Genomic DNA, 27,690 nt, shown 5'->3' on the forward strand with positions numbered 1-27,690 from the left:
GGGAAAATGTTGAATAACTCATTGATTAGAATTGACGAATAGGGATTAGTAAATAACAACGATATAAAAAAATGAGTTATACTTCATGGTAAATAAATAACGAAGTAATTTATTATTCAGTTACTTTATAAATTTGCACGCATATTCATTATATAAATGAATAAATAGAATATTCAAAGAACGGGATATTTCATTGAACCGAATTTGAATTCTTGTTTGAGTGAGCGACCTAGTTAGGTCTCAATTAATCATTCTTTGGAAATTCCTTCATCAGACATTCTTGCATATATAATGCATTATGAATAAAATTTTGATTGGAAGTGGAACTAGAGGAACAATATCAGTTCATCTCAAGAAATATTAACAACCGACTAAGAAAATGGCTAGCTCAATTGGCTTGAAATATAACAATTAGCTAGGACGATTATCTAAATTTTCATTAGATCAAATAAAATTTTAACTATTTAGGACAATTAACTAGTCATTCACGAGAACATAAGCAAATAAGCGAATTCAATTTATTTGTATAAAATCTCAACATTGTAGCCACCGAAGAAATTTGTGGCTACCCGGTTAACAAGTTAAAATAGAGATTTTTCAAATCTAGGCCAAGAAAGGCGGTTATAACTCTAAATCGAGTGGTCTTAGCATCGGAATAATTGATAGCCTCTCATCAAATATTTCTTACCAATAAGATGGTACACCTAAAGGTGCATCCATACACATACTTCATCAAATTATTTAACATATTGAATTCAGAATACCTATATCAAATTGATAGCCTTACTTTGATTTCAATGTTCATTATTCAACGACATCACAAATTGAATAAAATAGTTTGCAAGAAATATCTGGAGATCAGATGATCAATGTCCTTAAATAGATAACAGATACCAACTCGAGTGAAGAGTGTAAGTATGAAAGCAAATCAAATATTAATATACTCTAAGGAATATTCGTTGATTACTCAAGAATTTAATTATCAAAAATTCCTTGAATAGTTTGAAAGAAGGTATAATGGATTTGAGCTAAACAAGATAATCATAAACTTTAAATAGAAGTTCATGGATCAAATAAAAGAATTGAACAAGTCCGGATACGGAGAAAGATTATTGAAGTTGTTGATTATATTAGAAGTTCAAAGTAGAGAATTAAAAGGATCTTATATGACTTATCAAGGAAATACAAATGATAAACGATTTGAAGGAAGTAGTGTGACGGTAAGTCGATACCAAAACAAGTCACCGACTATCCTAAATCTTATCATTATCAGTCTGAGGATGATCCCATCTTATTGACTTCATAATTTCATATCCCATCTTACGTGTCTTTCAGTATCATTTCAAAGTCATTTATTAATTAGGTTCGAAAATATATCCATTATTCTAGTGTTTTTCCTTAAAGACCTTACTCCATATTATTCCAAAAGCATCTGCTATGCTCATAGGGTCCGTCGACATGCATTCGTCATGATTTATAAGAGGCCAATTCCCCGTGGGAATAGATCAAAGAAATCTCCCAGGGATCTCAATGCAGTCCATAAGTTCAGTGGCATGTGTGTCAGTGAACATATGTTACCGAATATATAGAGGTCCACAAGTATATATACGTAATCTCTGACATTATTTCTACCAAATAATTCCGCTTTAGACTCATTGGTATGTCCTTTTAGTAGGTTCTAAGATCGAACCATCGCTCGTTGTAATGATACATAATTTAATTATAGACATGCCATCAATTCTTGATGGTCTTGATGTCGAGCTAAAACATCACAAACTTATATATTAAGCACACTAATAATATTATGCAGTATGCTCGTCTTACGATAACATTCTTATTTTATGCTCAAATATTTCTTAATGGAAATAAAATCCTCAATGGTATATTGTACAGTATTTCTGGTGAACAAGTTGTTCATAGGGTGTTTGAATATTCAAAGTCAAGATGATTCGTTCAACTAGTTTAGGTAACTTATTAACCTTAACTGTGTAATTATAATTAGACTTCTTGGTTCTCGCAAGTGATTCCTCCTCACGGGCAACCAATAAGCAACTATGAGTAACAAGGCTCGTATTATCTAATGAACCTATGGTGTTGGTAATATCGTCTTTACCTCAAATGTACTGGAGACGGCTTTGAGTTCTATATCACGTCTTTCCCAAATCATATTCAATTCTAAAATCTATCCTCCTCATTCTGATACTATCTAAAGATTCCATTGGTCTTAATATAATACCTCAAGTATACATTTATCCTAACCTACTCATTGCTACTACATCCGGTAGTCCAATGATGAACTCTATATGAGCTCTTGTGCAATCTCGCATCTAGAAAGAACATCTGATACTCTCATCTCTGAGTAATATAACTTATAACTCTGATATCACTTATGTAACTCCCCCAAATCCGGGGTCATGAATCTGGGTCATCACGCAATCCTTCAATCATGTGTAACCTGTATTAACTCAATAATACTATAATTCTATATCACAGACCCCAAGTCTCACACACACACACAAGTTATAGTATTCGAAATGATGTACAAAATGTAATCGTCTTTTATTACAACTAAAATGTACTATACTGGATGTTGATCAATTATTCGTAACCTCTACATGAAGTTACAGTAATTACTACTAATATCCTATCTCTATCAGAATACTCTGGCCCACCTGAGACAAAGCTGTAATGGCTTCTCCCCACGATTAAAAGCGACTTAGTCCTACACCGGCATACTGGTTATCAGCTGTGTTGTGACATTTAAAAGAAAGCAAGAGTGAGCAATAATGCTCATCCATAATAATAAACACTATGAAAAGACTATTAAAAAGATATATTAATCCATATAAGGATATCTATTTATTCGAAAGATGTTTTCCGGGGGATACGCACCTCTTTTCGACACAATCTTTAACTGGCTTATTTAGTCTCTGAATACCTTTATCTCAAACCCAGCACCTAGGCTTGGGTTACCGTATTGCATCTCAATTCCAATTGAAAGAATACGACAATCACCAGAGCCCCTACTATATGATGATCAGTCATATAACAGTATATTGTTATTATTCTCTACATGTAGAAGGACGACTTCCTTACTCCCGGTTATCACCCTGGACGCGTTCGGGCTTTATATGCTTCTCCTTTATCCCGGGTATATTTTGCATACTTTGCATGTTCATCAGTATCCATGGTACCTTTTCATGCAAAATTAAATTAGTAGTCTCCCAAGTATGCAAAGTACTGGAGTCTACTCCTCCCTTGTCCTTTAAGAATTCTATCATACACCTGGAACTTATATTGTTCCCCAAGCGTATTGCTTGTTGATAGGTACACACTGATATATATATATACATATTTTTGAGAATTTTCGGTGGAAGTATTATGATAATGTGAGTTGACTGTTGCCAACAGATAAATAAATAATGGGAAGTTTTTTTTGACACTATAATCAAAATATTTAAAATATGTTGAGATAATATTTTTCAATGATCTAAAAGTACTAGAATGAATTTTTGATATTCAGAAAATATTTAAAAATAAGATTTATGATTTTTAAATCATATTATATCATTTAATACATATTTAATAATTATTAAATAATTATTAAATAATTAAACCTCGAATAATTCTAAAATCTGAAATAATATTCCTCAACTGATCTATGTTTAAGTAATTAAATTAAATTTTAAGTAAATAATAATGAAATTATTAATAAAGTAATCGTGGGAGAATAAATTATTAATATCCCAAATAATATTCATCGTTTGAATATTTAATATAAGTTGAGGGAATACGATTTTTGTATATCGTTTGAATTAAATTCGAGGTATTTAATACTTCGCAGGAGGACATTGAGTCTCTTGGAATAAAATAAGTACGAACTTTACTCGTCACAAACATCTCCCGAATACTTCCGGGTTTTTTAAATAATTATACTGACCGACTCTCGGTCTATAATATATAATACCACGCTACTCTCTAACGTAAATATTCTCAAATATAAACAACTCTGAAATATTTCTGAATTTTTATAAATTCACATCGACCGACTCTCGGTCTAAATATATTATTGCAAATATGGTATTTTACTATACCAATAATATCAACAATTAAATACAACAACATATCTCGTTGGTATAATAATTTAAATAGTACCATGCATATATTGTAGTTATTCAAAAATAAGAACAACACAACTGTTTTGAAAATTTAGGGTTTGAAAACTTGCTTGGAGTCCAAGATACGTTATCCGACTTCCACTCATTCCGGGTTTTCTAACCAATTAATATCATAATCTTAATCAGTATTCCTAATCCCATTAAAGACTTATATTTCTAATAAGTACAATACTTTATAATTTTTGATATTCGACTATTAGGTAATGAATTATACACAGGGGGGGGGGGTGAATGTGTTTTTGTGTTTTTATGCTTTTCTTGAACTCTTTTGGTTGTGAACAAAGTAAATCAAATGTTGTAGTGAAAATATGTTCATGCAGAAATTAAACATGCAATAATAAAGAACATAGATCTTTCAAAACTCATTTAATTTTATGTTAAAATTAAGAATGTTTTGCTACAAAGTTTCTAGGCTCTTTGTTGATAAAGACCTTAGCTTCTTTCTTGAGAGAATACAAGAGTTCCTGATCTAAAATTATTACTACTAACAAAGGAGCAGTGTTAGCTTTATAATTTAGTTAACTGCTGGTTTACACAGTGTATAATAAGACATGCTATTAACATTAGTAAACTTTGACTTGTCATTTCCACTTTAGGAAAAACATATCTTCCATTTCTGGCTTAGCATATCTTTACATCATGTGTTAACTTTAATCTTCATCTGTCAATTAATCTTCACCCTTGATCTTGCACACTCTTCAAGCTGATTTTTGTAGACTTTTCAATCCAGCTGGTTGGATTGTTTGTTGATTGTTGATCTTGGATATTTAACTGGTCTGCAAATTGTACTTTGAAATTTTACCTCAACATCTCCAGTTTGGTCTATAGAGAACTTGACATCTCGATAAGTATATTGGCTTCTTGAGATCTCTAATACTCCATAGTAAATTTGACTTGTAGAGGTCTCCGAGTTCTCTATATGAGAATTTGGGTTGTCGAGATCTCTAGTCTTCATATCTATACTTTGACTTATTGATATCTTTGAGTTTTCTAGTGGCTTATTGACTTGTCGATAACTCAGAGTTCTCTAGTCAAATTTAACTTGTCGATAACTCAGAGTTTTCTAGTGAATTTCTGGCTTATCGATATCTCTGAGTTCTCTAGTGGAATTTGACTTATCGATAACTCAGAGTTCTCTAATGAATGTTGACTTGTCGATAACTCTGAGTTCTCTAGTGAAGAAATGACTTGTCGATATCTCCAATCTTCATGTCTTCAATTTGGCTTGTCAATATCTCTTAGTTCTCTAGTAGCTTTCCTGAGTTCTCTATAAGTCATTCTGGAGTTCTCAAATGACTTCTCTATAACACTAAATCCATGACTTGTAGAGATCTTGACTTAGAACATATTTCCCAAAACAGATTTATTCAACTCCAAGCTTCTTCATAATTCTTTTGAGGCATGATCTTCTTGATCTTCTTCAAGATAAAAATTCTTAGGCTTGATACTGTTTAAAAGAAAAAGACTCCAGTCTACTCCTTTGGCATTTTTACAGACTTTAAATGTTACAAGTACAAAATGCAAACTATGATTACAATACAACTTACTAAGGGCTGTCAATTTGACTTAGTTTTGTTATAGTACATACATGTCTTGCACAACAATCTCCCCCAATTTGTGGGAAGATTGCTTAACACAAATTCATGTATGTTAACAAGACTAACCCCAAGTTAAAATGGAAAATAAGACTAATATAAAGATTGACACAATTACTAAAGGGTTTCGAGCACATAAACGCAACGGAAACAGTAATTAAAAATGTGAAAAATCAGAATTTTTGAAACCCACCGCAGGATCAATGAGAAATATAGATATTTAACTCATAGATCAGATTTTTTACCTTAAGAAGCTTTACAAATTGGTTGACAAATGGAGATCCAAAGCTTCTTCAATCACCACACATCCCGCTCTCGCGATCTACGCTCTATCGGTATCCACACGAATGCTTGAATGCAAGGATTGAATGTGTACCACTAGCACAATCTTGTTTCTTCTTGCTCTCTCCATCTTCTCCCTTGGTGGCTAGGGTTTTAGTAAAAGTCTTGCATACAAAATCAGCCACACAAGAGATATTATATAGAGAGTATAATAAGAATTATAACTCTTAACAAATTAGGAGTTATTATTAATTCATAATTCCTATTTGTATAATAATTAAGTCACACTTAATTATTTAACAAATGAATTTCATAATTAATATTAGTAAATTCGAATATCAATATTTATCTAATTAATTAAGTCATACTTAATTAATATTATAAATAATTCAAATTACTTTAATATAATTTAAATCCAATTTAAATTAAATAATCCTTAAAGCATTCTTTGTGTGTGACCCTATAGGTTATTATTATGTTGGCAACGAATTTTAAATCTAATTAAAAATCGTAAACAATGAGCGGCATCTAGTAATACATCATTGCCACCCAAGTAATAATAATTGAATCGGTGATCGATTAAACCTTTCGTGAATAATGTACAATGTAATATAATCCCTTTAACCGAATATCATAGATTAAACTAGAGGCGGGTAATGTGTCATCCTCATCATAGTTTAATCCAAGTTTCATTTATCAATGAGTAGACTATCATATCAAATCAACATTTGAGCGTGGCCACGTATTTTATAGTCTAGCTCACACAAGAGGCCAATAATATCACTCCTAAAATAGGGGGTTCAATCCCATCTAGATCATTCATATTTCTCATACGATTTATATTATACTTAATGTCCACTTTTATCATCACCCGTTCAAGGATAACTTTTAATGGAATCAATGTATACTAGTTCTCGTATAGAAATATAATGACTTCAGGTCTAAGGACCATTACATCATTATCACTGTGAGAATTACTTATGACACAACATACATGTAGAATCTCACATTGGGTTTGTCCAACACCATCTACATATACATCTGCCTGTGTTTTTGACATTAGTTGTTACAACCGGCATTTTCGTGTAATACTATTTGTAAATTTGGTGCAATTTTAAAACCGAATGCCAATATATTCAACTATTGTATGCTTGTGTGAATGAGAATTTCTGCGTCTTAAATTTGCGTTATGTGGTATATGATTTTTCAAAGCAAAAGTTTATTAATTTCTTTTATTTTTGATTTATAAGGAATATTTTAAACCTTGAATAAATTTCTTTTATAAAAGTTATTTTGTTCACAAATTTCAAAAGTGGTTTTATAAAATTTCTAAAAATCCAAGTTATTTTATGGTATAAATTTTATAATTTTTGAACTTGTATTTTATTTTATAAAAATAAATCTTTATAAATTTTAGTTGTCATAATTAGCAAATTACATGGTTGCCCTTGCATGCAAATCCTTTTCTATTCAATTTAAAGGGCTAAAGAGACAATTCCAACCCCACTAACTCTTATTTTACTAGCCAAATTCCTTCTTTGCCCTTGCATGCAAAATGATCCAAGTATAATTGGAAGGTTAGTCTTGTCAATTCTCATTCCCACTCACATTTTGTCAAATCAAAAACCATAAAACAAGCAAATGGCATGATCATTCACTCCACTCACACCACACTTTCTACTCCCTCCCTCCTCCCTCTCTCACTCTCGGCCCTCCTCTCTCTCACTCTCGGGTTTTAGCCGAGAATTCCCCCTCCCCATTTTCTTTATTCCTCATTAAGCTCTCACCTTCTATACAAGTAAATACTACTTCCCATAACATGATCACATATATTTCAAGGAGTTTTGAGTAAAAAGTTTAAGTTTTAAGGTTGCATGTCAAGGTTTTAGTTGAAACTCAAAGTACAACCTTGATTCTTATGGATTTAAGCTTGTTTTTGAGAGGACTACAAGGAATAGTGAAGTTCCAAGTCTTGAGAAGGAAACTCTTGATGTTGAATGGCCATTTCCCTTCCATTTCATTCGGCCATGACCTTAAGGGAGCCGAATGAATGGTCCTTGAGATCATTCTTGTTGCTTTGTTCAATCTTTGTATGTTTATGTGATAAAGGCATGAATATTGTAGTGAAAATTTGATGAAACTCTTTGCATGCTAAGTGATCATCTAGATATAGCTTATCCTAGGCTTGCATGTCAATTTCATGGTGAAATATATTTAGAAAACATGTTGCTTTGGTTGGTAAAACTCGAAGACATGCATGCATGTGGATTTCTCTTAGAATGTTATAAGGTTTTGATCATTTAGAAAGATTTTGTTAGTAAACTTTAATTTCAGTAGGAATAAGGTGTTAATATTGATTAGTGTTCCTTGATGCATGGTAATAATTCGGGTATATTTTATAAAAAAAACATAACTTGTTATTTTCAAAAACATGATGATTTGTGAGTTGTGAAATGCGGTTTCTTTTATTTTGCTATGATTACACCTTAGGTAAGGATGATCTCCACCAAGATTATTTTGAGTATAAGGGAGTTAGTTCAGTAGATCACCATGTTTAAGTCTTGGTTTGGGTATTGGGTTGTTGGTGGTTGAGTTTGTCAAGTAAAAACCTTGGAGAAAGGAGAGTTATAGTTTTTGCAGAAAATCAGTTTAGTACCCTGAGGTTTAGAGTGAGTTTTGACCATGTCATTGATGTGAACTTTGAGGTACAAGCCATCAGAAGTTGGTATTGGGATTATATAAAAGGTTTTAGGTGTTGGTTGGAGGTTTGCATGTCGTTTGGTTAGGTGCACAAGTAGAATAACAAAATCTGTCCAGCAGGGGACAGTTTTGTTGCAACTTAGAAATAGGGAGATTTGACCATATCATGGGTAGGCCCTCATTAGGCCCTGTTGGGCCTTAGTTAGAGGGAGTGTCAGAGAAGTTTTTCCAACCATAGTTCATAGGATATGAGTTAGAACCATGTGTTACAAGTTAATTCAAGTCAGGGCATTTTCTGCCCAGAAAAACAGGGGAACCATGGACTTTAAGCTTAGGCCCAAGAAGGCCCAAGCCAGGCCTTTTAGCCACATCAAGTTTGGGAGATGCCCTAAGGTTGGGAGAGTCTTGTGTAGAAGTTTTGAAGGAAAACCTATAGTTTAAGGGTGTCTACTGCACTCAAGAAACTATAGATGTCATTCTGAAATTTGCACCAGTGAGCACTTTCACTTATCATATAGTTTTAGAACACTTAGGAGTGAGATTTAGGTTGACCACCATAGTTTTAAGATAGTATAAGGTCAGTAGAGCAAAAGGCACAAGTGAGGGTCAATAGGTCTAGGATAGTTTAGTAAAGGCACACCGAGTTAGGAAGCCAAAATTTGAATAATTTGTCTAGTTTAGCGACCAAGTGACTTAAGTTGTGAGTCGAGATCATCCAAGCCTAGTGTTACATTATGGTGTATATGGTAATATTTGGTATTAAAATATGATATGTGAGTATATGTGGCTTTGTGTGCAAGTATATTTTGTAGGTGAATACAAATTAAGTGCATATAGACCTAAGTGCCATTTGTGTTTAAAATACGGGATGTGAATAGGCTAAGTTGGTGAGAATATATTATAACGAGGATTATTATTATTATGTAGGATCTCGAGATGAGGGAAAACTTGCCATAAAGGTCGAGTGAAGCTTCCAGTTGCTCCTACCAGTCAGACCAGACCAGCCTTTCTCAAGGCAAGTGATTCAACTTGTCTTTCGTATTCACTGTAAATAGTTCATATATATCTATGCAACTATCCTGAGTAATTTTGATATATTTAAATCAAGCGTATCTTATGTTTATCCTTGAATCATATAAAAATGCCATGAACCCTCGAGTACGTATTGCAAAGTAGTTCAAAATCTTATCATGATAGTATATTAAAGTAATTTTGAATGCCATGATAAAAGAAAGGGTAGTTATAACTCTTGGTTGATTCTCTTGATTAACATGCTGATGATTCCTAAGTATTGATATCTCATCCTGATACTTGAACCCCTATAGAACCTTACCTTGAACCCTGAAAGCCAGATATTTATCAAAGTGATTCCTCATTGATTGATACCCCTCTTTCTTATCTTAAAGCTTGACAATTCTGATATAACCTGAGTTAAAGATCATTTCTTCATACCTTAACACCCTTAGTATTCATGAAGCTTATCTTCTTGATGATCCAGCACTTGTTCCTTGATGAGAAACCATTGCTTTAAGCCCAGTTTGGCATTACCCCTACATAATATCCAATAGCCTGACTAAATTTTCTTGTCCAAGTTTTATATATGAAAACCTTTCCGTTACCCTAATAGAGTAAAGTTTAGTGGATCATGGCCCGGAGATTTAGTACCATATTTCCCGTGTTTCGAGTTGGTCTATAATCCCTTGATAAATATGCTTACTATTAAAAGAGATTTTGTTATAATTCGGTATCGGTTTTTGAAATAAATAAAATGTAGGTTTTCAGTCCCAAAGGGGGATAAATGTTTTCTTTGAATAGTGGATCTGGACTGAGACGCGAGTCCTTTCCACACTTATATTAGGCTTAAAAGTTGCCTAGGGATTCCCATTAATGTTCTTGGACCCAGCGAGGTTCGGGATTACTTCGCGGCTGATCACCGGCTGTAATCCGTAGCGTCATAAAATGATTTTGATTAAGATATGGTTTTGAAATTGTTTTGATACAAGCAAAATGATGCCATCACCCAAAGTTTTATCTCTCGTTATCATTGGTTATGTCTTTCCATTGTCATTCTTTAATGTATATCTCGATTTATGTTTTGTATCGTACTGTTTAGCACTTGTTGAGCATTTGGCTCACTCCGTGCTTTACCCTGATATTACAGCTAGCAGCTATGGTTAGATTCAAGCAGACCGCCCGTAAGACCTGCGATGCTGATGCTTATGTTCGAGCTCAGGTAGAATAAAAGTTAGTAGTTTTGTGTGAGGACTCGATATTTAAAATCAGCTGTAATAGATGGTAGTGTTGGGCTGTTCCAAACCCTAAACTGTAAGATCTTGGATTTGGTTATGTTTATTTATTTTTAAATAATGTAATAGTTATATTTAATTTTGCTGGTTAAGTTGGGGGTGTGATAGGTTTTGGTATCAGAGCTACGGTTTAGAGTCCCTGGACAACCCAAATAGGTTATAGGGTATATATATAGGCTATAGATAATACGCGAGAGAGTAGGTTAAGTAAGTTTATTATTAATACTCCTCTTATTGGTTGTCAGCAAAGGGCGCATTCCTCGACACCCTCTGGGTCGGACGACACTATTGCTTTCTCCGTGTGTGCTGAGTTGAGGCGCGAGTTTGACATGCTTCAGGGAAAGTACGACCGATTGATAGACCGACTAAAGAACGTGTACCCGGACAGCCGAAACTATGAGGGAAGCCCAATGAGCAGATGACTGCGAGACTTGAGACCCTGGTTCAGTACGTCAACACTAAGCTTGAGGAGATGCCAGTGCACCGGGACCGCACCAGCCAGTATGTCATTCAGATGGTGGCGGATGAGCTCCAGAGCATTGTGAAGACGCTTCGAGAGGAAAAGACTACCAAACCCCGTTCAGATGGAGTGGAGCCTTAGTTCTTTCCATTTACCTTTTCATGTTGTTGTACTATCAGACTCCGTAGAATTCCCAGTTGTTTCCGTTATTTCCTTTAAATAAGCCTGTTGTTCCTAGAATCAGACTTTGTCATAATCCTATGTATTGTGACTTTTAAATTTCAATAATCATGCTCTATTGTTCCATTTACTCTCAACTGTTATTTTACGTTTTTATATGCATCGCCATATCTGCTTAACTTGAAACTTGACCTCATAAGTAAACAAGAAGGCCATGCGATACCCTCAAATTATTTTATCATTCATATCTGTTTTGACATAACTCTTATTTCAGGATCATGCCTCCCAAAAAGAAGAACCCAACAACCACATCTACCACTGACCCAAATATTCTTCGAATACTGGAAGCTTTGCAATAACAAACGAATACTATAGCTCAACAACAACTAACTCTTCAACAACGAATTGAAAACCAAGATAACCATGAACCACACCAACCACCTGAACCACCAGTACCACCTAGACAAGTTGCCACTTTCAAGGCTTTTCAGAATGTGAATCCACCTGCATTCCATGATACCACTGATCCAGTAATAGCTAACACATGGATTAAGGAAATGGAAAGGGCTTTTGAGTTGGTACAGTTAGGAGATGATCAGAAGACGTCGTACGCTACTTACTTCTTGAAGGGCGAAGTCATCTATTGGTGGAAATCAGTAAAAGCTATGGAAGCAACCCAGCAAGTTTCTTGGGAGAGATTTAAGAAGTTATCTTTGGACAAGTATTACCCTAAGTACATGCAGAATCAGATGGAGCTTAAATTTTTGGAGTTGAAGCAAGGGAACATGACGGTACTGGAGTATGAGAAGAAGTTCACTGAGTTGTTAAGGTTTGTGACAAAGTATACCAGCACCGAGAAGGAAAAAGTGAAGAAGTTTGAGCAAGGATTGGAGCCTTGGATCAGAGATAAAGTAGCTATGTTTGAGCTTGAAACTTATGTGGGAGTAGTACAGAAAGCTGCTCTGATTGAGAATAATAGGATGCAGTCAAGGAAGGAAAGGGATAACAAGAAGAGGAAGGTTCCATTGTATGGAGAAAAGTCTGAAGCCGGAAGTTCACAAGATCGGAATGTAAAGAGGATCAGATTTCATAAGGACGGAAATTTTCAAAAGAAGGGAAATTTGGGCAAAAGGCAAGAATCAAAGGGGAATAACCAGGCAAGCCAAGGCCAAGTTGGAGAACACAGGTTCCAGAGACCCGAATGCAAGCACTGTAGAAGAAGGCACCCTGGAGTGTGCAATAAACTGAGCATGACCTGCTATAGGTGTAACCAGAAGGGACATTTGGCGAATGAGTGCAAGATGCTGAAGCCAGGAGTTACGTGTTACAAGTGTGGGAAGACTGGACACATAGCTAGGGAGTGCAAGGCAACCGGACCAGTCAAAGCTTTAATGAACGTGGAAAGTACTAGTGCGAGCGTGCCAGCTGAGGTATTGGCATTACCTCCACCACCTACATCAACCCCGCAAGCAACAGGAAGGACATTTGATCTGAAGATGAAGGATGCTGTTCAGAATTCTGAGGTGATAGCAGGTACACTTTTACTCAATAATGTCAAAGCTAAAGTATTGATTGATTCGGGAGCAACAAGATCTTTCATATCAGAAACTTTTGTTGATAAGCTTCAATTTGATAAAATGATTATGAGCGAGGTAGTAAATGTGGTAATTGCGAACCAAGACAAGATTCCTGTGAATCAATTCTGTCCGAAGTGTGAGATTGATATTTCAGGATATAAGTTTTCAGCCGACTTGATACTCTTCAAGTTGGGGGAGTTTGATATAATTTTAGGAATGGATTGGTTAGGAGAGAATAACGTTCAGATTAATTGTAAGACCAAGAAAGTGTATTTAAAGACGAAGAGTGGAGAGAAGGTAGTATTTAAGGGGCAGAGGCAAGAACAACTATTTCTTACAATCATTCAGGCTAAGAAGCTACTTAGAAAAGGTGGTGAGTCGTTCCTAGCTTATGTAGTGGATTCAGAAAAAGGCAGTCCCAGCATAGAAGATATACCTGTAGTTAACGAGTTTCCCGATGAGTTTCCAGACGAACTACCAGGCTTACCACCAGATCGATAAATCGAGTTCGAGATTAACCTTGCTCCGGGCACGGAACCAGTTTCAAAGGCCCCATATAGGATGACACCCGCAGAAATGAAAGAGTTGGCGAGCCAGTTATAAGAATTGTTGGATAAAGGAGTGATACGGCCAAGTACGTCGTCATGGGGAGCACCTGTTCTGTTTGTAAAGAAGAAAGATGAGAGTATGCGGCTATGCATAGATTATCGGGAGAGGTAACGATCAAGAACCGCTACCCGCTACCAAGAATAGATGACCTTTTTGACCAGCTGAAGGGAGCAAAATGCTTTTCAAAGATCGACTTAAGATCGGGATACCATCAATTAAAGATCAAAGAAGAAGATATTCCCAAGACAACATTTAGGACCAGATATGGGCATTATGAATTCCTAGTAATGCCGTTTGGATTGACCAATGCCCCGACCGCATTTATGGATCTGATGAATCGAGTATTTAAGAAGTATTTGGACAAGTTTGTAGTGGTATTCATTGATGACATCCTTATTTATTCTAAGTCGGAAGAAGAACATAAGCAGCATCTCTGGATAGCATTGGAGATACTTCGTCAAGAGAAGTTGTATGTCAAGTTTACCAAATGTGAGTTTTGGTTAAAGGAAGTTCAAGTTTTGGGGCATGTCATTGGAAATGAAGGAGTTAAAGTTGATCCGGCAAAGATTGAGTCAGTTATGAGTTGGGAGAGGCCAAAGACTCCTACGGAAGTGCGAAGTTTTCTAAGATTGGCAGGATACTATAGAAGGTTTGTCAAGGATTTTTCAAAAATCGCCAAGCCATTGACCAAGTTAACCAGGAAGAATCAAAAGTTTGAATGGAGCGTAGAATGTGAGGATAGCTTTCAAGAGTTGAAGCAAAGATTGGTAACAGCTCCGGTATTAGTGCTTCCAGATGACCAAGAAAACTTTGTGATATTCAGCGACGCTTCACATAAGGGATTGGGCTGTGTGTTACTGCAACATAGTAAGGTGATTGCGTATGCGTCAAGACAGTTGAAACCACATGAGTTGAAGTACCCGACGCATGACTTGGAACTAGCCGCCATAGTGTTCGCACTTAAGATTTGGAGACATTACCTCTACGGAGAAAAGTATGAAATCTACACAGATCATAAGAGTTTAAAGTACATTTTCACTCAGAAGGAGCTCAATATGAGGCAGAGGAGATGTCTGGAATTGATCAAGGACTATGACTGCTCGATAAATTACCATCCTGAAAAGGCGAATGTTGTGGCCGATGCTCTAAGTAGGAAAGAGAGACTGAATATGATGATAACACAAAAGGAATTATCTGATGAAATCAAGAGATTTGAACTGGAACTTTGTGATTATGGAAAAGTTGAAGAAGTTTGTCGTGCAATGACTTTTCAGCCAACACTAGTGGAAAAGATAAAGAAATGTCAAGAAGAAGTAATGGAGAAAGAGAAGAATCAGTTAATTGGAGAGGAGATTAATACGCAAAGGGATGAGCAAGGGATACTAAGGTTTTCTTCCAGAATTTGGATTCCTCATGTACCTGAATTAAAGAAAGAGATCCTACACGAAGCCCACAATTCGAAATTTTCAATCCACCCGGGAAGCAGCATGATGTATCGGGACTTAAAGCAGAACTTTTGGTGGCCAAATATGAAGCGAGACGTGGCAGAATGGGTTGCGAAGTGTTATACTTGTCAGAAGGTGAAAGCAGAACATCGACGACCAAGCAGATTAATTCAGCCCCTAAAGATTCCAGAATGGAAATGGGAAAATATTGCTATGGACTTTATAGTAGGACTATCGCGAACGAAATCCGGGCATGACGTGATATGGATTATAGTTGATCGTCTTACGAAGTCAGCGCATTTCCTTCCAATTAACGAGAAGTCATCACTGGACAAATTGGTTCATCTGTATGTGCGCGAAATCATACTAAGGCATGGAGTACCCGTATCAATAGTTTCAGACAGAGATCCCCGATTTAACTCGAGATTCTGGAAGCAATTTCAAGAATGTCTTGGCACGAAGTTGAATATGAGCACGGCGTACCACCCGCAGACTGATGGTCAGAGCGAAAGGACAATTCAAACAATCGAAGACATGTTGCGCAGTTGTGCAATTGATTTTACAGGAAGTTGGGATGACCACTTGCCGTTGATTGAATTCTCTTACAACAATAGCTATCATTCCAGTATTGTCATGCCACCATACGAAGCTTTGTACGGGCGAAAATGTAGATCACCAACAAGTTGGGATGAAGTAGGAGAAGGAAGGATTCTCGGCTTAGAATTGGTACAACAGTTGCATGACACAGTCAAGTTAATTCAGAAAAGGTTGCTTGCTGCTCAAGATACACAGAGGAAGTATGCGGATCCAGCGCGTAAGGATGTTCGATTCCAAATTGGCGAAGCTGTTTTGTTGAAGGTGTAACCTAGAAAAGGGTTGTCTAGATTTGGCAAGAAAGGGAAGTTAGCACCTAGATATATAGGTCCTTTTGAAATTTTGAGTCAAGTGGGGAAGGTGGCCTACGAGTTGGCCTTACCACCTCAGTATCAGCATGTGCATAATGTGTTCCATGTGTCGTTGCTTAAGAAGTATAATCCTGACGCTAGCCATGTGATAGAATATGAACCTGTAGAAATTCAGGCAGACCTGTCATTTGTGGAGCAACCTGTCAAAATAATCGACTGGCAAGAGAAGAGTCTTAGGAATAAGACAGTAGAGTTAATAAAAGTACTTTGGAGAAACCCTAAGGTCGAAGAATCGACTTGGGAGTTAGAGTCTGATATGCGTTCCCAGTATCCTCATCTGTTATCTTAGATTCTGGGGACAGAATCCCTTAAGGGGGAGAGGATGTTACAACCAGCATTTTCGTGTAATACTATTTGTAAATTTGGTGCAATTTTAAAACCAAATGCCAATATATTCAACTATTGTATGCTTGTGTGAATGAGAATTTCTGCGTCTTAAATTTACGTTATGTGGTATATGATTTTTCAAAGAAAAAGTTTATTTATTTCTTTTATTTTTGATTTATAAGGAATATTTTAAACCTTGAATAAATTTCTTTTTTAAAAGTTATTTTGTTCACAAATTTCAAAAGTGGTTTTATAAAATTTCTAAAAATCCAAGTTATTTTATGGTATAAATTTTATAATTTTTGAACTTGTATTTTATTTTATAAAAATAAATCTTTATAAATTTTAGTTGTCATAATTAGCAAATTACATGGTTGTCCTTGCATGCAAATCCTTTTCTATTCAATTTAAAGGGCTAAAGAGACAATTCCAACCCCACTAACTTTTATTTTACTAGCCAAATTCCTTCTTTGCCCTTGCATGCAAAATGATCCAAGTATATTTGGAAGGTTAGTCTTGTCAATTCTCATTCCCACTCATATTTTGTCAAATCAAAAACCATAAAACAAGCAAATGGCATGATCATTCACTCCACTCACACCACACTTTCTCCTCCCTCCCTCCTCTCTCTCTCACTCTCGGCCCTCCTCTCTCTCACTCTCGGGTTTTAGCCGAGAATTGCCCCCTCCCCATTTTCTTCATTTCTCATTAAGCTCTCACCTTCTATACAAGTAAATACTACTTCCCATAACATGATCACATATATTTCAAGGAGTTTTGAGTAAAAAGTTTAAGTTTTAAGGTTGCATGTCAAGGTTTTAATTGAAACTCAAAGTACAACCTTGATTCTTGTGGATTTAAGGTTGTTTTTTAGAGGACTACAAGGAATGGTGAAGTGCCAAGTCTTGAGAAGGAAACTCTTGATGTTGAATGGCCATTTCCCTTCCATTTCATTCGGCCATGACCTTAAGGGAGCCGAATGAATGGTCCTTGAGATCATTCTTGTTGCTTTGTTCAATATTTGTATGTTTATGTGATAATGGCATGAATCTTGTAGTGAAAATTTGATGAAACTCTTTGCATGCTAAGTGATCATCTAGATATAGCTTATGCTAGGCTTGCATGTCAATTTTATGGTGAAATATATTTAGAAAACATGTTGCTTTGGTTGGTAAAACTCGAAGACATGCATGCATGTGCATTTCTCTTAGAATGTTATAAGGTTTTGATCATTTGGAAAGATTTTGTTAGTAAGATTTAATTTCAGTAGGAATAAGGTGTTAATATTGATTAGTGTTCCTTGATGCATGGTAATAATTCGGGTATATTTTATAAAAAACATAACTTGTTATTTTCAAAAACTTGATGATTTGTGAGTTGTGAAATGTGATTTCTTTCGTTTTGCCATGATTGCACCTTAGGTAAGGATGATCTCCACCAAGATTATTTTGAGTATAAGGAAGTTAGTTCAGTAGATCACCATGTTTAAGTCTTGGTTTGGGTATTGGGTTGTTGGTGGTTGAGTTTGTCAAGTCAAAACGTTTGACTTTGGAGAAAGGAGAGTTATAGTTTCTGCAGAAAATCAGTTTAGTACCCTAAGGTTTAGAGTGAGTTTTGACCATATCTTTGATGTGCACTTTGAGGCCCAAGCCACCAGAAGTTAGTATTGGGAGTATATAAAAGGTTTTAAGTGTTGGTTGGAGGTTTGCATGTCGTTTGGTTAGGTGCACAAGTAGAATAACAAAATCTGTCCAGCAGGGGACAGTTTTGTTGCAACTTAGAAATAGGGAGATTTGACCATGTCATGGGTAGGCCCTCATTAGGCCCTATTGGGCCTTAGTTAGAGGGAGTGTCAGAGAAGTTTTTCCAACCATAGTTTATAGGATATGAGTTAGAACCATGTGTTACAAGTTAATTCAAGTCAGGGCGTTTTCTGCCCAGAAAAATAGGGGAACCATGGACTTTAAGCTTAGGCCCAAGAAGGCCCAAGCCAGGCCTTTGAGCCACATCAAGTTTGGGAGATGCCCTAAGGTCAGGAGAGTCTTGTGTAAAATTTTTGAAGGAAAACCTATAGTTTAAGGGTGTCTAATGCACTCAAGAAACCATAGATGTCATTCTGAAATTTGCACCAGTGAGCACTTTCACTTATCACATAGTTTTAGAACACTTAGGAGTGAGATTTAGGTTGACCACCATAGTTGTAAGATAGTATAAGGTCCGTAGAGCAAAAGGCCCAAGTGAGGGTCAATAGGTCTAGGATAGTTTAGTAAAGGCACACCGAGTTAGGAAGCCAAAATTTGAAGATTTTGTCTAGTTTAGCGACCAAGTGACTTAAGTTGTGAGTCGAGATCATCCAAGCCTAGTGCTGCATTACGGTGTATATGGTAATATTTGGTATTAAAATATGATATGTGAGTATATGTGGCTTTGTGTGCAAGTATATTTTGAAAATGAATACAAATTAAGTGCATATAGACCAAAGTGCCATTTGTGTTTAAATTACGGGATGTGAATAGGTTAAGTTGGTGAGAATATATTATAACGAGGATTATTATTATTTATGTAGGATCTCGAGACGAGGGAAAACTTTCCATAAAGGTCTATTGAAGCTTCCAGTTGCTCCTACCAATCAGACCAGACCAGCCTTTCTCAAGGCAAGTGATTCAACTTGTCTTTCGTATTCACTGTAAATAGTTTATATATATCGATGCAACTATCCTGAGTCATTTTGATATATTTAAATCAAGCGTATCTTATGTTTATCCTTGAATCATATAAAAATGCCATGAACCCTCGAGTACGTATTGTAAAGTAGTTCAAAAGTCTTATCATGATAGTATATTAAAGTAATTTTGAATGCATTGATAAAAGAAAGGGTAGTTATAACTCTTGGTTGATTTTCTTGATTAACATGCTGATGATTCCTAAGTATTGATATCTCATCCTGATACTTGAACCCCTATAGAACCTTACCTTGAACCCTGAAATCCAGATATTTATCAAAGTGATTCCTCATTGATTGATACCCCTCTTTCTTATCTTAAAGCTTGACAATTCTGATATAACCTGAGTTGAAGATCATTTCTTCATACCTTAACACCCTTAGTATTCATGAAGCTTATCTTCTTGATGATCCAGCACTTGTGTCTTGACGAGAAACCATTGCTTTAAGCCCAGTTTGGCATTACCCCTACATAATATCCAATAGCCTCACTAAATTTTCTTGTCCAAGTTTTATATATGAAAACCTTTCCGTTACCCTAATGGAGTAAAGTTTAGTGGATCATGGCCCTGAGATTTACTACCATATTTCCCGTGTTTCGAGTTGATCTATAATCCCTTGATAAAAATGCTTACTGTTAAAAGAGATTTTCTTATAATTCGGCATCAATTTTTGAAATAAATAAAATGTGGGTTTTCAGCCCCAAAGGGGGATAAATGTTTTCTTTGAATAGTGGATCGGGACTGAGACGCGAGTCCTTTCCATACATATATTAGGCTTAAAAGTTGCCTAGGGATTCCCATTAATGTTCTAGAACCCAGCGAGGTTCGGGATTACTTCGCGGCTGATCACCGACTGTAATCCGTAGCGTCATAAAATGATTTTGATTAAGATATGGTTTTGAAATTGTTTTGATACACGCAAAATGATGCCATCACCCAAAGTTTTATCTCTCGTTATCATTGGTTATGTCTTTCCATTTTCATTCTTTAATGTATATCTCGATTTATATTTTGTATCGTACTGTTTAGCACTTGTTGAGCATTTGGCTCACTCCTTGCTTTACCCTGATATTACAGCTAGCAGCTATGGTTAGATTCAAGCAGACCGCCCGTAAGACATGTGATGCTGATGCTTATGTTCGAGCTCAGGTAGAATAAGAGTTAGTAGTTTTGTGTGAGGATTCGATATTTAAAATCAGCTGTAATAGATGGTAGTGTTGGGCTGTTCCAAACCCTAAACTATAAGATCTTGGATTTGGTTATGTTTATTTATTTCTAAATAATGTAATAGTTATATTTAATTTTGCTGGTTAAGTTGGGGGTGTGATATTAGTATCATCATACCTATGATCAATGAGATATGATCATCAGTCAACAAACACACCAGTTTTAATGCATTATTATCGTCCCTTAATAATAATACTCGACTAGGGACCTTTAGGAATATTGATAGTATTCTCATAATCTCATTTCTAAGTCACATACTTAGAGATATAGAATTACATATCATATTCCAAGGACATTTATTAATCTAACATTTATATCGCAGTAGATTAAGAATTAATAAATTATAAAGGGAATAATCAATAGAACATAAACATTAATAATCCTAATGTCTTAAACTAAAATATCAAAGTGTTGTCTCTAGGGCACAAACACTAACAATTACATCAATTATAAATTAGATGATTTTGAGTTTTGCAATTAAAAGCATTAGACAAAGACTGGAACTTTTGATTCTTCTCTAATGAGGTCCTTTAGGTATACAAGAATTTCAAGTTCCTCTATGATTGGAGTCCCTGTTAGAGCTTCTATCAGTTTGAGTCTTTCTTGCTTAGGATAACCATCTAATATTTCAATTCTGAACTTTGAAAATGAGCGAGCCTCTATATTCAGAAATCTTCCATCTTTAGAAATCCTGTTCATCCCTTTAGCTTTAAGTTCTTCTGATCTTTTGATGTACATTTTAATTTCTTCATCATACTTTCTCATTTTCTCCTCATACTCTTCTATACCTCTTGCTCTTCTTTCCTCTCTTGCAATCAACCATTCACCTAGAACTGATCTTCATGCTCTTGTAGCAGTATCCTTATCTTTCAACAAACTAATCACTCTCTTGATTTCTATTAGAGAAAGAGTGACCATCAAATTGCTGCCCAGAAAAGTGAAGGACCCATCTTGAAAGTAGATTCTTACTTCCTTTAAAGTAACAACACGGACTCTAAATATTTCCTCAACCAGTTGTTGAAAAAAGTCATCTGAACTGCACCAATTTAAGGGTAGAAAATCATTCTGCTTGAAACAATACCAGATGGCCCTTTCAGTGACTTCAACTTTTTCAGTAGGCTTAGCTTTCTTAGGTTTTCTCCCAACAGTCTTGAAATGAGTTTTATGTGATGGTTTGACAAAAGGTAGGACCGAGATTTTCTTTAGAGATGTTTGGCTTGTGGTGATTAGAATTTTTAGAAAGGAATTAGCAGTTTTCTTGTACATAAATTTAGGTTTAGAGGCTTGAGGTGGTTTGATGTTATGAGATAGTTGATTTTCAAGGTTGAGGTAAAGGTTGAGCTAGTTGTGTTTGGATTTTTAGGGTTTGGTATGGTTTTGAGTCATCATGTCTCGTCTTACTCCTTCTCTCACTTGCTCTCTTCTTCTCATCATTTTTCTTTTCATCCTCCTTCTTCGTCTCTCCACCCTTGCTTCCAGCTGCCCTACTGGATTGACTTGGATTTGAGCCAAAAGGATTTTGATGATCTTTATTATGCTCATCATCATCCAAATTATCCTTGTTAATGCATGGTTTTTAGCACATAAATGCAACGAAAACGTAAATTTAAATCTTAAAAAAAAATGAAAACCTCCGCAGGATCCATGCAAAAAATAATATTTAATTCGTAGTTTAGTATGTTTACCTTAAGAAGCTTTACGTTAATGGAAAGATGGAGGTCTTTAATAGCGATCCAAGAATAATGAACGGAAATCCCTAGCAGCTGCTCCTCAAGTGTGAAGCACTCCACCGGTATCCACCAAGAGTACAATGTGATGGAGGAGGAAGAGGTTGAGAGAATTAGTTACCTCCCTCTTGTTCAACTTTAGAATTAGGGTTAATTATTTGGGGTTGAGGCAAATAGAGTTTATAATAGTATATTTATAGGCAAAATTTTCAGCTGAAATTTTTCCATAAAATATTATTATTATTAACCCTTTAATTGATTATTCTTATTAACTAATTAACTAATAATTAAAACACCTTTTAATCATTAATCCCTTTTCTAAACACTTTAGAAAAATAATTCTCTCACTTGATTTAATTTCCAAAATTAAATTCTTAATTAATAATATTAAGAATTAATTAAATCTCATCCAATCAATTATTAAATCTGCTTATTAATTATTTATTTCAGAAATAAATAATTACCAGCCATTATTAATTAATTCCTCCACCATTAAATCATTCTCTTTTATGGCGTGACCCTGTAGGTTCAATATTAAGCCGGTAGTAGAAATAAATAATAATAAAACTATTTTATCATTATTTATATAAATTCTCTAATCCATTAAATATGATTAATTAATAAATTAATCATATTTATTCTACATCGTGAGGGATACTTCTCAGCATATCGCGACTATCCGGATAATACGAATTCATTGCTTAGAATACCAAGAACCTATTCAGTGAGTAGTTACCGTACAATCAATTCCTTCTACCCTGCAATGTCACGATTAAATACAAGGCATGGAACTTGTCTCAAGCCTATCTTATTTAATCATTTGCTTTCCCATTCACTATGCTTAGTTCTATTTAATGTAAATTAGAAACTCCTTTCTAATTTCATTCACTCTGGCCAGAGATTCCTGAACTAGCATAAGTGGATCAGCATTGAACATTCTCTTCCTTCACTGGAAGGGGTAGATCCTTTATTGATCATACACTATCTTCGTGTACAAATTCCTATACCCAGTAGAGCCCTTATAATTGTCCCTGGAGACTAAGAACTAAACCAAAGCATAGTTCAGTGTACACAAGATGACTATGATGACCTCAAGTCTAAGGATACTTGTACAACTATCACTATATGAACAACTGCTAACACGTGAGTGAACTCCATCAGTTATTCAGCTGTGTGAGTCATGTTCAGTGAACTAATTCTATAATAAGCACCTACATACTAGCTATAGTGTCACCACACAAATGTCTATGAGAACAGACATCCTTCATAATGAAGCAAGCATAGTATGTATCGATCTTTGCGGATTACTAATTACCAGTTAGTAATCCTATGACCAGGAAATATTTAAGTTTAGAGTTATCATCTTTTAGGTCTCATTATTATGATCTCATCATAATCCATAAAAAGCTTTACTATAAACTATGGTATATCTTATTTAAACACTTAAATAGATAAAGCCCGTAATAAAACCAAAACAAGTCTTTTATTAATATCAATGAAATCAAAACAGATTATATAAAAGTTATTCCTAAATCATCATACATGATTGGACTTAGGACACATCTCTTTCAGTTAATTTGAGTTTTCGGCAAGTTGGCTTCAGCATCCCTTAGATATCTCCCCAATAACTTAATCATGTCTACATCTTCAATAGACTTATTCATCTTTCCCTTTAAAGCAGTTTCCAGGATCATGATTAGCTTCTTATTGGCCATGACACACTATTTAGGGATTTGGAAGTGTTTGAATTATTTGGTGGTAGGACAGATGTATGCTACTCCATTGCTTGGCTGTAGGTATGCTTCTGGAAAAGCAGTCACTTTAGTATTCTTCAGTTGTTTGGTGGTAGGACAGATGTATGCTACTCCCTTGCTTGGTTGTAGGTATGCTTCTGGAAAAGCAGCCATTTGAGCATTCTTCAGTTCATCCAGCAATTGAGTGTCTTTATGGATCACAACTCTGACTTTGTTTATCATAATATCCAACTCAGATGCCCTCCTTGAGATAGGATAATTGAGGGACACCTGCATACACCTATCTACCCCAGAGTCATTTATATTGACCACTATCCTCTTCTCCTAAAAGTTGTCTTTAGTTACCAAAATCACCCTTAATGAATTTATTGTCCTGTCCAAGGCCTTTTTATAGATGAGGTGATTATTGTTGAGAGAAACCCTTAGAGCCTTGAGCAATTTATCAAATTCCATGCTCAGACTTGGTCCTTCAGCAGCCCTAATGAACCTCTCCATACCAATATCTACTTCTTAACTTAAGTTCTGTTCAGCACATTGGACATGTTGAGTAGATGATCTTGATTTTGCTAGCCTAGCCTCTATCTCACTCTTAGTCTTGTTGGCAGGCATGAGAAGGGGAGTAGGAATTTTAGGCCTAATCTGTTCAGGAAGTGATGGATGAGGGATGTTCAGCTTTCCCATGATGGTTCTCAAAGAAACTGAGTTTTGCATTTGGAGATGCTTGTGAGAGTCCACCAGGATCTTGATGTCTATCTGTTGACCCTTGACTAGAGAAGTCAAGGCCTGAACCTGAGCATTGAGAGATGTATTGGATGTTTCCAGATAAGCTACTTGAGTCTTGAGGTCTTGAATGTCTTTTGAAGAGGAGCTTGCAGTAGAGATTGTAGTAGATTGTCCAAAAGTAGCTTGCACAAAATTCTGAATTTCATCCATGACCAAAGGTGAAGGAGTGTATCTTGCAATGTGCATTTGATCCAACTTCAACCTTGTGTCATTGGATTTAGAGATGTGATCTTGAACTACTTTATGCAAGGCTACAAATGATTCCTTGAGCTAATTTACACTTTTATCAATCCCACTGAGATCATACCTTGACATCTGTTCTGAGAAGATTTTGAATTTGTTTTTTATCTCAATTTGAGAGGGGATAATTTGGTCCATCTTTTCCCTGACCATTTTCATTATCTTGTCCTGATGTACATTCAATGTGATTTGAAGTGCTTTTCCAAAGTTTTGGAAAGCCTTGATCTGACCCTTATAGACATCATTGATGGCATCATACACCTCTTGTGGAGTTAGGGATCTGGCATTACTTCCCGAAATTGTAATTTACTCTTCCCTGAACTTGGCTGGCACAACATCCATTTCAATAGTGAAGTCCTTATCCATCCAATCATCACAGTTGACATCCTGACCAGCTTCATCAACAATCTTTGCTTGATTTTCTTTAACATCAGCCTGGTAGGTGAGCATGATATCTTGGTAGTCCTGGTTGGACATGTTTGACGTGAGTAGTTGTTGGAATATCTGTGCAAAGCCTCCAAGTTGATCAACTATTAGATCTTTAATTGTAGAAGGTTGATTTTCAGTGTCTTGTAGCCATTGGGAGATGATGTGTGATTGAGATGTGGAAGGTTGTGAATCAGAAGCACCTGTGACTGAAGTCACAGTTTTACTTACAGATTGCTCTATGGTTTTGACAAGTTGTTGGTCCTCACATAAAGTGGGAACTTCTAGTTGAATTGGAGGGGATTTGACTGGGTTACTGTCATGTGCACCAGTCTCAAACCCTTGTGCTTCTTGCAAATCACCATCACTTGAATGTGATAAACTTTCCTCCCCCATAGCAAGATCATTAACAATTGTACTCCTAGCATCTACTTTCAAGGCAATTTCTGCTAGGGTTTTGAGGGGAGTTATTCCTACATGAGGAACCTCCTATTGAATTGGAGAGGATTTAGATAGCTCCCCTCAGGAGTACTAACCTCAAACCTTACAGTCTGTGAAGACTAATTTGCACATGAAGGTGCATTTAGTATCTTCATGGGGTCTTCAGTAAAAACCGATGAATCCCCCATAGTTTTGATGGTGTCATCAAGGTCCACCCCAGCTAGTAGCCTCTCACCATCTAATTGGAGTGTCTGGGTGGTGAGCAAGGTTTCTTCAACCAAGTCACTTGATTTAGTTCGCACTTGAGAAATAGATGCAAGTGTTGTAGGTAGTGAAGAAATTTGAGAGATTAGAGATTGTTGCTCAGATGTGAGTGTTGGCAGCTCCCCCTGAATGGATGAGGGAGATTTAAAAGATATGCCCTCACTGTATGTGCCATCCTTATTTCTCCTACTATAGACTTGAATTGCTTCAGGTGTAGGCTGTGCAGACTTTGTACATGGTGCATTAGCATGAATGCTCTTTTCAATAGACACACCCTGTTAAGAGGATGTATCTAAAGTCTATTTAGTCCCCATTTTTACAACTGCATCCTCTTGGGAGTATACAAAGGTGGCTTGAGTGGTCAGCTCAGATTTCTTACTCTTCTTTGATCTCTTGACCAAGGGTGACTCAGCTTCAGTTTGATCCTCACCACTCTCAGTTATAACTGTTAAGGGTACCTCCTTTCTCTTTCTTTTACTCACCTCATCCTTTTGAGAAGATGAGGTGGTTGGTTTCCTAGCTACTAAGGATTTTGAAGAAATGGTTTCATCTTGGCAAGATCCCTTTGGGTGTTCCTATGTTTATACTTCTACAGGTTCAGGAATCATAGTTGTGCTAGATTTACATTTGATCTCATGTTAGGAATTGGGTAAGGGTAAGTCTTAAACCACTCCAACATGAATCGAGTGAGTTTTCGACTTATATTTACCTTGTTCTTTGTAGTAGGTGAACCAAATATAATTTTGGACACTTGCTTACAATTGCCTATTTTAGTGCTATCTATACCATTCATCAAATGTATGTCTGGTACTTTATGATTTAAAGTGGACATAATAAATCTAAGAAAGAAAATTTCCTTACCTCTAGCAGACAGGGGCATTATCAGCCTGGTTGCAAGTTCTTCCAGGATCAATATAGACCAACATTCAAGTGTCTGTTGTGGGCTATTGAGTACAACAGCTTTTGCACCACACTTGAAATGTTTTCATACCCTATCTTCCTGCAAGTGAAGGCCCTCACCACAGAATCAAAGACAGAGGACCACTCCTTCCTTAAATTGGTCCAGTTCAAGCTTGACAAGTTGATTCTTCCACCATAATTGATGAAGTCCAGAAACTCAGTCAGTTCATCAGGAGTTGGCACCTCCACCATATTTGCAGTTGGCAGTCCCAAAGCTCTATTCACATCTTGTTCATTGAACTCTATTTGTTGGCCTCCAATTGTGCAGGTGACCACCATAGAGAGAGAGTTATCATTCATATCAGTCCTCACTACTGCTGTTGTCCAAAATTCATGCTAAACATCCAGATACAGAACATGGTTAGCAGTCAAAGCTCCTGCAAGTAAGATTCAGACAAAAGTTTCACAAACCCCTTGAAACTGTCAGGAGCTTGGTTAGCATCAGTAAAAGCGAGGTAATTTGTTCCTTTCTCTGGAATAGTAGCTCTTGCAACATTGAGTACCATTGTTGATTGATGAG

The sequence above is a fragment of the Apium graveolens genome, chromosome 5 (genome assembly GCF_009905375.1).
Source record: "Apium graveolens cultivar Ventura chromosome 5, ASM990537v1, whole genome shotgun sequence".
NCBI classification, from domain to species: domain Eukaryota; kingdom Viridiplantae; phylum Streptophyta; class Magnoliopsida; order Apiales; family Apiaceae; genus Apium; species Apium graveolens.